The 11,456-nt window shown below is 37.8% G+C and overlaps 1 long non-coding RNA gene across 1 annotated transcript; it reads right to left on the bottom strand.

The window, feature by feature from the left end:
• Positions 1-5,190: 5,190 nt before the first annotated feature.
• LOC145582172 (uncharacterized) lies at positions 5,191-7,627 on the bottom strand. Its single transcript, XR_014099809.1, has 4 exons — positions 7,294-7,627; positions 6,139-7,193; positions 5,828-5,906; positions 5,191-5,506 (listed from the first exon to the last, which is right to left on the bottom strand). It is a non-coding gene; the product is annotated as an uncharacterized LOC145582172 (long non-coding RNA).
• Between the last annotated feature and the right edge of the window lie 3,829 nt (positions 7,628-11,456).

The following is an 11,456-nucleotide window of genomic DNA, read 5'->3' as shown; positions in this document are numbered from 1 at the left end:
GATTGAACGACCTAATGGTCAACTCATAGCCCTCTGACCTGGGTAATCTAAAGAACGACCAAGTCTACGAGAGCCGGATGTCTAAAGACATCAGTGTTGGGTTTCGATGAGTCCAACTCATCGCGGAAGAAAACCCGAGCCAAGACCACACTCACAATTAATATAATCACGAGACATAATTAACTTAAACAACAAGAATTAAGGAAAGATTAATACCTTTGACGTGTGCTTCGCTCGTAACCCGAGCTCTTACTCGGGAAAGCTTTTAGTCTTGCTCGCACGAAAACCTCCTATGGAAATCCACCCGCAACTCGACCCGACAAGGTCCAATGCTTAGAGGTTAGCTAAACCCGAACTAATACTCGAGTAATTATATGTGTTTAAAGGTTTTCTCAATGGAGATGCCTTTTCTAACACCTTACTCAAGTGAACAATCCCAAGGTATGCCTTGGCTATTTATAAGGAGTGCTTCCTTGTGAATTCCATTCATCTTTCAATTTGGGACTTTTCACAAAAAGATCCCAATAGAAAGAATGTTAAATTCAATCCTTAGTTAAATAAATCAAGGAATAACAAAGTAACAAGTGTCACATGGTTAGGTGAGGACCGCTTCCTCACTTGCTCCCCAAGGCAACTCACATGCATTGTGATCTAACCATGTGGAACCCAACCTTGACCCCAAGTTGGGTTCGGTTGGGCCGCCACGTTTTGGCCCGCGTCCATGACCCGCCACGCGGGTCCGCGGCCCGCTGTCACATGGCATTGCCAACGCGGCACGCTGCCACATGACGCGTTGCCACTTGGTGGCTGCTAACGTGGCATGCCGCCACCTTGGCTCGCTTCCATGTGGCACGCCGCCACCATGGTGGCTTCTACTTAGTGGCTGCTAATAAGGCACGCCACGTGTGCTGCCACATGGCGTATTGCCATGTGCCCTACCACGTGGTGTGTTTCTATTTGGCGCGCTTCCCTAGCTTTCGCGTGGCTAGGGTTTTTACTTGTTACTTGAAGCATTTTCCCGTCTCGCCAATTCCTCAATTTTGACTCGACTTTTAAGATTCGGTTCCGACACTTTAAGCTCGGAATCCGACGTCTTTGTTCACAATACTCGAGTGACTTGTTAATTCTTTTCGGATTAATTCGTCGTGTCGGTTCGTTAGTTGCTTGAATGTGACCCGAAGGGTTCAGTTAAGATTAAGATGTAATATTAATATTACTGATCGGAAACGGCCTTAACCTAGGCATTCCGACCACTTGACCTCACCAAATAATTAGCTTTCTAATAATTCCAAACCCTCTATCATAATAATACACTTGTTCGAAGAACACCATTCCTATCAATCAGCCGGTGATCGGCCGAAGTTCTAACTTAGATTATTTTTCGAAATTGTATAAATCCTCCCAACGAGGCAAACGGACATAGAGTATAATTGGATTGCAAGTACCCCAGGCGGTGGGAAAGATAGTCCATTAAAAACAACTTGAGCTGCCTGAGGGCCAATTATCAGGCGACCATTTACCTCCTGCCCTATGGAATGTCAAGCGGCCATATGCCTCCTGCCCTATAGAATGTCAGGCGGCCATTAGCCTCCTGCCCTATGAAATGTCAGTCGGCCATTTGCCTCATGCCCTACAGAATGTCAGGCGGCCATTTGCCTCCTGCCTTATGGGATATCAGGCGGCCATTTGCCTCCTGCCCTATAGAATATCAGGCGACCATTTGCCTCTTGCCCTATGGGATGTCAGGCGGCCATTTTCCTCCTGTCCTATGAAATGTCTCGCGTCCATTTGCCTCCTGCCCTATAGAATGTCAAGAGGCCATTTGCCTCCTGCTATATAGATTGTCATGCGGCCTTTTGCCTCCTGCCCGATGGAATGGCATGCGACCATTTGCCTCCTGCCCTATGGAATGTCAGACGGCCCCCGACTGGGAGTCTGTAAGATCAAATTAGGTCTTACTTTCGAACTTACCTAAGTTCCATTGAATTTTGCAAATAACACCTAAAAAAGGTTATACTATTTGCGGAATCTTAATAGCCAATCAAATGTCTCAAGAATATTCTAAGCCACTCAAAAGTCATATGATCGCCATAGTGGGGCTAAAAGAAATGAGAGTCGGCATCTGTTTAGTTCAGCGGTAATCATTATTATGATTGATGAACTTAGAAAATGTCATACCGTTCAAGGTATCAAATTTTCCAAGTTAATCAAATCTCTCTTTTATTGAACTAGACAAATGCCGACCAAAGAGACTTTGAACAACGGCAAATAAAGCCTTCATTTCGAAAGGAATAATTCCTCTTAAAAGAGAAATTACTCCTTCAGAGGGGCTAATGTTTAGGGTTAAAATACCCTTGATATGTGGACCAGTGCCACATTGACACGTGTCCCTAAGTTCAGTGCTAATGAGCCAATTAGAGCATGACACGTCACTCAATGATAGAAGGGTAAAAATGGGATTTAAACCCATAATCCTAGAAACCGTAAAACGGTGGGAATCCAATCTACTTAGGTTAAATAACTTAAAAGGTACATGTTACAATTCACTATAAATACTGATCATTTACATCAGTTTGAATGGGGAATATCCCTCAAGGGGCAATGACTCCCAAAATTACTCCCTTCTTTCTACTTTCTCTCTATAAAATACCTTCTTCCGATCACCAACTTGATCGTCGGAGGCGAACCTCCGGCACACCAGAGGTTCGTTGTTTTGCAGGTGACTAGGCCGTTCGAGTGTTGCATTGCGGATCTGTCTCTCGCGGGACGTACACACCCTCCTCTCGGGTACGTACAAAAAACCCCAAAACAAGAACCATCTCTTCCCTCCCCTTTTTTCTTCATCGAATTAAAAACTTCGAAAGCTATCAAGGCATTGTCTTTGATCAACCTACCAGGGATAAAAGCACTCTGATTGACAGAAATAATGTCATTCAAAAAATACTTCAACTTATTATCCATTGTTTTAGAGATGATTTTGTAGAGTACGTTACAACAACTAATAGTTCGAAATTCTGTCAATTTTTTCGGGTCATCACATTTTGGAATAAGAACAATGCATGTTTTGTTTGCCTCTGTAAGATCAACCAAACCCCTCCACCATTTTTTCACAAAGAGAATAATATCAGAATCAATAATACTCCACAATTTTTGAAAAAAATAATGCGTGCATACCGTCAGGACCACGAGCTTTGTTAGGGTGCATTTGGAAGAAAGCTTCTTTTATTTCATCATCTGTCGGCTCACTATCCATCACATTGTTCATATCATCACTAACCACCTGCCTTAGACCCACAAGAGCATCCTCAAACTCCAAAGGGGCATCCGATCTGAAGAGTGTATCAAAATATTCGGCCACAATCCCATGTAGTGCCTTTTGATCATCATGTCACACATCGTGTTTATCATACAAGCCCTATATACTATTCTTTCTTCTTCTCTAACTGGCTACATGATGGAAATACGATGTATTTTTATCTCCGTCTCTCATCTCATTTGCTCTAGCTCTGCCATACCAATAGGATTCTTCAAGCCGATGTAGTTCGTCAAGCTCACTATAAAGTTTTTTGCAAATCTCCAACATTTGAGTGTCTACCCTACCTTCCTACTCTTCTCTCAACTCCTTCTCAACCTTTTGTATTTTTTTCTTTATGCTTCCAAAGGTTTTTGCAGACCAAGTTGTGAGCTTCTTTGAGCATCTTGCAATCCTTATGTGCGGGTCGTCAGCTACACCTTCCTGCCATGCAAATTTAATTACAGCTTCACAGTCATCTCTGGAAAGCTATAAGGCTTCAAAATGAAAGTGTTTCTTCCTACTACCATCTTTGAACTCCTTCCTAGCATCCAACAAGATTGGTGCATGATCTGACCCATAAATTGGGGAATGTCGTACACCATGATTTGGGAAGAGAGTGCACCATCGATCATCGGCTAAGAACCTGTCAAGGCGTTCCCAAATCACTGAAGTCGGGGTTGAACCTCTTTTCCACGTAAAAATGCTTCCTTTAAAGCCCAAATCTCTCATTCCACATGTATCAATTGCTGATCTAAATCCATCCATCTTACTTTCTCTGCGAATCGCCTCTCCATCTTTCTCCGACATACCAATGATCTCATTAAAATCCCCAAACATTAAACATGGAACCTGCGAAGAATTTTTAATAGAGCACATCAAATCCCACGTTTTATGTTTGTTTTCGGTTTCTGGCAACCTGTATATGCCAATAGCTCTCCATATAGATACACCCAAATGATCTAGAATATCAGCAAAAAAGTGATGAGCGGAGTAAGAGTTTGTTGACACCTTCACATTACGCCACTAAAACCCTAGACCCCCTGATCTCCCGGTACTGCTCAAGCATATACCCTCATCAAAACCACACCTCCTTTTAATTCTTTCAAGCACACTATTGTCTATCTTTGTCTCTATAAGGAAGACAATGTTTGGCCTCTCTCTCCAACACAGTCGCAGAGAGATCTCACATTCCAAGGGTTGCCAAGTCCTTGGCAATTCCAACTAAATATTTTAATTGTCCTTTGAGGGTTTGGTAATTGTCCAAACTCCCTACTTGCACTAGTGAAAAAAAGGCTATCCGTAACGGGCAAAAACCCTCTATCCGTAACTAGCAATACGTATGCGACCGTTACGGATAGAAAAGGTTATTTGTAATGAGCAGTGTCCGTTACAAATAAATAGGTATTCGTAACGAGCAGGTGTAATGCCCGTTACGAATAAATAGTTATTTGTAACGGGCATTACATAAATAGGTATTCGTAACGAGCAGGTGTAATGCCCGTTACAAATAACTAGTTATTCGTAACGGGCAGGTGTAATGCCCGTTACAAATAACTATTTATTCGTAACAGGCAGGTGTAATGTCCATTACAAATAACTACTTATTTGTAAGGGACAAGTAAAATGCCCGTTATAAATAACTATTTATTCGTAACGGGCAGGTGTAATGTCCATTACAAATAACTACTTATTTGTAACGAACAAGTAAAATGCCCGTTACAAATAACAAGGTATTCGTAACGGGCCTTTATGATGCCCGTTACAAATAATGTCTAAATAGAGCAAAAAAAAATATGGTGTATTTGTAGCAGGCACCATATAGGGTACCAGTTACAAATACCCCTATTTTTATCCACACTCAGATCAACTATTTATTTTATCCATTCACACTCAATCAAATATATTAAACAATAAATATGCTCCAAATTCAAATATTGTTTTTATGGCACATACAGTATCAAACATGGCATATACAGTATACACCTTTATTTTACATCTTAAAAATTGCTTTTAAACTTCTAAAATATTGTAAAATGTTAATTTGATTAAATAATTAATGAATAATGGAACATAAATAGCACTAGTAACCACAACATCCAAGAGAACAATAATAGCAGATCAACAGCAACCATAAGCAGCATCAGCAGTTGCAGTTCAGCAGCAATAATCAATTGCAATACCAGCAGCAGCAACAGTGAGTTCCCTTCTCACCTGATCCAATCGATAAAAAAAAAAAAAAACATCAAAATAAAAAAAAGAGATTAAAAGACAGGTGAAATTGCTATTAAACCAGAAAGATCTTGTTAAAAGACAAAAAAAAAAAAAAAAAAAAAAAAAAAAAAAAAAAAAAAAAAAAAAAAACCTTATTATAAACTTTACAAAGGTGTTTAGTGTATTCGTAGATACTCCTTTATTCATATTCTGCCACACAACATCCACTCGAGCTTTGATCTCAAGCAAAATGATATAGGTTTATAAAGATCTCTAGTAAATAAACAAACAAACCTAAGGGGTGCAGGGATATAGTCTTACCATGATCTTCAGGCTCAGCTTGTGGATCAGAAACTGAAGCCGTTTCGTTTTTTGATTCAATGGGAATTGCTTCCATTTCCTGCATCATCTAAAGGACATCATCAATCTGAACAGCAGCATAGTTGATCACATCATGACCCAATGCAAGCAACAAATTTGCACACAACAATGGTTTGGTAGCCCAATACAATACATTTCAAGAATCAACCAAATGTTAATCATCTATGGTATCTGTGACTAAGAAGAAGCCACATTACTTCCAAAATACATGCAATGCACATATGCATAGTTGTATTAAAATAGTAACTCACAATGTAACCCAAATCCTTAGCTCCTTGCGCACCCTACCGGAAATACAAGAATTACAACAAATAAACAAAACGCAGTCATTATGCATCACAACAAAAAAAGAAAAGCAATAAAAAAATCAAAATCCAGTAAATATGGAAATCAAGAAAAGGATGAGGAATGCAATATGCGTCTCTTGAAAACACCAAATCTTTCTTTCAAGACCCGAAGAAAAACACAGATAATAAAAAAATAGAAATGGAGAAAAAGCAGCAACATTGATGCAAAACTCAAAAGTAAGAAAGATGGAGAAGCTGTTGATTACTACGAGTAGTAGCAGAATCTGAATAGGCCATACCCAGACCAAAACAAATATGAAGTACTTGTTATTTGACCGTATTTCAACTCATATTTCCCTTTTTTTCTCTCAAAATTTAAGATTAATTTTGATCCCAGGCCCGTAACATTCAAGGATTTTGCAACAATATTCGACTCATTTATCAAACTAAATTCTTCGAGTAGTAATCAAATTATAATTAATACAAGTACATAGTTCTATATAAAAGAACCCTAAATTGAGAAAACTTAACGAGAAACACTAGATTGCGAAACTGGTATACGATGATTAAGAAAATTGTAATACCTGCTTCAATTCAATGACAGAGAGAAACCTCACAACCACTTCAATGGAGGAGAGACAGGGAACCACTTCAAAAGCTCCGATATACGGAGTACTACTCTTTTTTTTTTTTTTTTAATTGTCAATACTCCGTTTCTAAAGTCAAAGTAATACTCCGTTTACTTTTTAAGCAATCGTATACTCTGTTTTTATTACTTTTTTTTTTTTTTTTTTTTTGAAGGGCTATTTTAATTACTTGATATATTGAAAACTCTAATTATCCATGAATATCAACTAAAGATCCAATTAAATTCTCATACATAAAACCCAATAATTTTAGCGAATTGGAATTAAATTGTTCCAGATCGAGCGAAAAGAACGAAATACATCAAATACCTAGCGAATATAACCTCTTCTGCACAATCGAGTTCAGCTCCCTAATCTTTCTTCCCTTCTCACCTAATCAACACCAAACAATAAAAAATCAAAATCAAAATCGTAAAAACAAAAAATTAAAATGAATCAAATCAAATAAAAACCCAAAAAAGGGGAAAATTACCAAGAGCATATTGAGCATGATCCGAGTAGCCTTAATGATCAATGCGCAGAGGTCCACAATCCAACACCAGCAGTTGAGTTCGGCGTAGAAGACATCAAAACCTCCGCCGTATCATATTCTTCAAGCAGGAGTTTTAGGGTTTTGGGGGCTTAAAATGAACGGCGGTTCAACAATGGAGGGAGGAGATCGAGAAAAAATGAATGGAAGATTTTCAATAACGGAGGGAGGAGAGCAAAAATGGAGGTAAGGAAAGGTGGAAGAGAAAATGAGGTGAGAAAAATCGCCATTGAAGGAGATCTAATAGGAGAGAGAAAGAGAGTGAGTGAATGAGTGAGTGAGTGAGTGAGAGGAGAGAGAGTGTATGAGAGAAGGCTGTGAGTTTTAGGGTTTTAACAACTTATTCGTATTGGGAAAACAGTGCCCGTTACAGACAACGAATTATTTGTATCAGGCAAAATGTTGCCCGTTACAAATAATGTAATTTTTGTAAGGGGCATCATTTTGCCCGTTACGAATAATCTTTTCCGTACCACTTCCCTGTTTTAATGTAACGGATTATTATTTTACCCGTTACAAATAAGTTTATTTAACTGGTAAATTATTGCCCGTTACAAGTAGGGTGTTATAAATGACATTTTTTCCACTAGTGTTGAATAAGTGTGTCCCCAGAGTCCTTTTCTTTTCTACCTCTTTTCACCATCAAGTCCACCTCATCAGCATGTATCCCAACTGACCAAATCTCTGCATTTATTTTATTTGCATAACTAATTTTCTTAATTTACATTATATGAAATAAGTAATTTTTCCTATCCTATGCAATATCATGCATTATCATCATTATTGTATTCATCCAAAATATAGGATATATACATGTATTTGTACTTAGTTATTCATTTGAATCTATTTAAACTGGGCAATATCCATAAGATGGAGTTAAACAGCGATTGACATTATCTATAAAAGTGTAGATTTTTTAAAAAATAAAAATAAAAAGTTATTAATGACATCATACATTAAATTGGCGGGAATTTTTTTAATGAGAAAGCGACACATAGGATAGGGAGGGGGTTAATGATGTTTCTCATTTTTGAACTCTCTTTTGTTTATATTTTGCTCTCTCCTTTTTCTTTTCTTCTTCTTTTGCATTTTTTTTATTATTATTTTGTTTAGATAAGTGTGGACAATCTCGATCATGCGGTCTATCACACTCACTTGGCATTCATGCTTCTCAGGTACGGTACTAAGCACTCGATAAGAGACGCAACCTAAGACGTGTTCATATTAAAGACATGTTCATATCAAAGATATTGAAACACTTGCCCTTTTTCACACTTTATTTTTTTTGCTATTTTAATCTTTTGAAATTTTTATAACATCACTCAAGATTTTGCATTTGGCAATTGTGTAAGTTGCACACCATCCCATCTCAAGGTTAGGTTGATGTGGGTTGAAAAAAGAAAAATCTATCGTTAGACGAGGCTCAAAGTGGCTCATCAAGAAAGGATTATATATTTGAAGGGTGAAGATGATATGATATGACTACAAGGGGTGCCTCGAATCATTAGTAGACCTCGTGCTTAGTCCAGAATTTTTTTTTTTAATGCAATGTGATGATCATATGCAAGGAAATAAATGCTCATTTTATTAAAAAAAAATGAAAAGGATAAAAAAAAAAACAAACTCTTAATAAATCTGATGAGGAATATGGGGAATGCCTATGCTAGACTTATTGGGGAAAGGAGGAATAAAAGAAAAAAAATAGAAAAAAGAGGTCACGAAATCTTGTCATTGAAGCTCGCCTCGTGTTTTGTTTCACCATTACCTTTTTTTTATTGTCAATCACATGACTCAAACTCGATTCAACATGCATGGATGGGAAAAGATCATGGTGTATGAGGTGAATGATATATATGTATATGGAAAGCATGTAAGAGCGGAAAGATGATGTAGATGGAGAGACGAGGAAGACTTAAAGGATAGAATGGACCCCCAACTCAAATGACGGAAAGGACGACTCATGCATAAATCTAAGACATGGTCATGGTGACACATATACAAAGTGTGTGGAGACTTGTTAGTGTAAGTGATATGTTCAAGACTCGTGTTATGACCATGTGACTAGACATATGATTAGACTTGTACAAAGACTAATTTAAGACTTCATTTATATACACTAAACTGGACAGGATGTAGTATTTTAGTCATAACTTTTGATATGTGACTCTAAATTGGACGAAACCAACGTCAAATTAAAGATGAAACTCAGGGCTACAGATCCATAGGTTGTAATTCTTTCTAGAACTCCGGTTATGACCAAAACAAATTGACTCTTGTGCAGTATACAGGAATAAAAATCCGGGTTGACTCAAAGGAACTATGACTCAATTTTAGACATATTTATTAGCTCAAATTAATTATTTAATTAATTAAGCAAAGTCTTTTGGTCATTGGTTAGTTTATTTAAGCATATTTATAATCACAAGTCAAAACAAACGTTTAGTTCAATCACATATAGGCTATGCACAAGCAAGAGATGCACAAGTAGTCAAGTAGTCACAATATGATGCAATGAGTTTGCAACCTAACCATGGCTCTAGTTCTCTAAAGTTCACTAAAGTTCAAGGATTATGGTAGTAAAAAATGGGTCCATGGTTATGAGTCCGGATGCATCGCTCGGAAGCATTACCTTAGGAAGGGTTGGCGCGTATGGATGGGACCCCACAAGTTAAACTTGTTTCCATGGTTTGGTGAATTCATAAACTCGAATGTACCCTTCGTTGCAACGAGCATTCGATTGGGTAGATGGAGCGTAAATTCCCAGAGGGTTATGGCCATATGTAGAACACATATGGGTTTCAGAAAAGAGGGGAAAAATCAATCAGGAAGTAAAATCGGCCAAACAGTTTTAGAACCGGTCAAAGCAAGAAGGCAGACATTTGGCTCGGTATTGGAAGAACATGGCGCGAGAAAACAGGGACCATCGCGAGGAGATGGCCCTGTCATGCCGCGATGTTGCCATCGCGTCGCGACAGAGCCATCGTACTACGATGGGCTCTATTCTCTCAGCAACGGTTCCTGCATGCCTTAGCAGTTTTCTGTGTTCTTAGAATTTTTCGATTTTCGCAGCGTTTTTTAGATTCTTGTTGTGAAAGATATTTTTCAAATTTCCTACGTGTAAAAAGCCTAAGCTTTTGACGCATTACGGATGGTCTTTCCAATGCGGACCTTTTTATGCTTATGCCAATAATGTCAATCAAAATTACGCACATGAATACTTAGAACTTTTCGAGTCTCATCCACTCATTCTAAATTATTGCCAAAATAAATTTTAGGAATTAAAATAGAAATCCTCCCCAGTGGAGTCGCCAGAAACTATAGGGAATATATCAAGCATCCCACACTTGAGCCCCACTGTGATCATACACTTAAGCATGGTGACGTCCAAAGGGAAGGAAGCTAGAGCAAAAGAATCGCCAACAAGTTTTAGGAACTTGTAAACCGTTCACAGAGTGAACTCCATAGTGGTCCTGAACCATGACTGGATATTTAGGGATGAAGGTACAAAGCCAACCTAAAAGAGATTGAACATTCCCTAAATAGGCCTCTACTTTGTTCTTCTCATATTCATGTGCGCTTGCTGACTAACATACAATTAATATATTAACCCTAACCTGTTTAACCTATGTTGGTTGATTATCAATGCACAAATAAATCTATTTTTGGCAATCACTTGAATTAAAATCATATTAGCCTAAACCAAATTATTAATTATCTTATTAAGCATGATTTCGAGTACAAATACCCTTTAATTCTGCAAGAGAGGGCGTGATCAAGCAACAACAATAATGTATCAAGCAACATAATAATATTGATACAACAAATCATCATCATCATAGTATCAATCTCAGCAAAGCATAATAATGTTAGCAAGACCCTAGGCATGATACTAAAAAGATTAATAACAAACCCTAGCATGTCGCTAAATAATAAAAATTAAATTTTTAGCCCTAACATGATACTAGCTTAATAAAAGAAAATAGGAAGCAACCTAATTATTATACTAGAAAGCAATAAAAGACATCCTAACATGATAATAGGAATTAAAATAATCAAAGCATGCTTTCTAAAGATATATAACTATAAAAATACTCACTTTTTTGTCT

Source organism: Chenopodium album, chromosome 15, assembly GCF_948465745.1.
Source record: "Chenopodium album chromosome 15, dcCheAlbu1.1, whole genome shotgun sequence".
NCBI classification, from domain to species: domain Eukaryota; kingdom Viridiplantae; phylum Streptophyta; class Magnoliopsida; order Caryophyllales; family Amaranthaceae; genus Chenopodium; species Chenopodium album.
The sequence above is the reverse complement of the archived record's forward strand: the minus strand, read 5'-3'. Positions and strand labels throughout refer to the sequence as shown.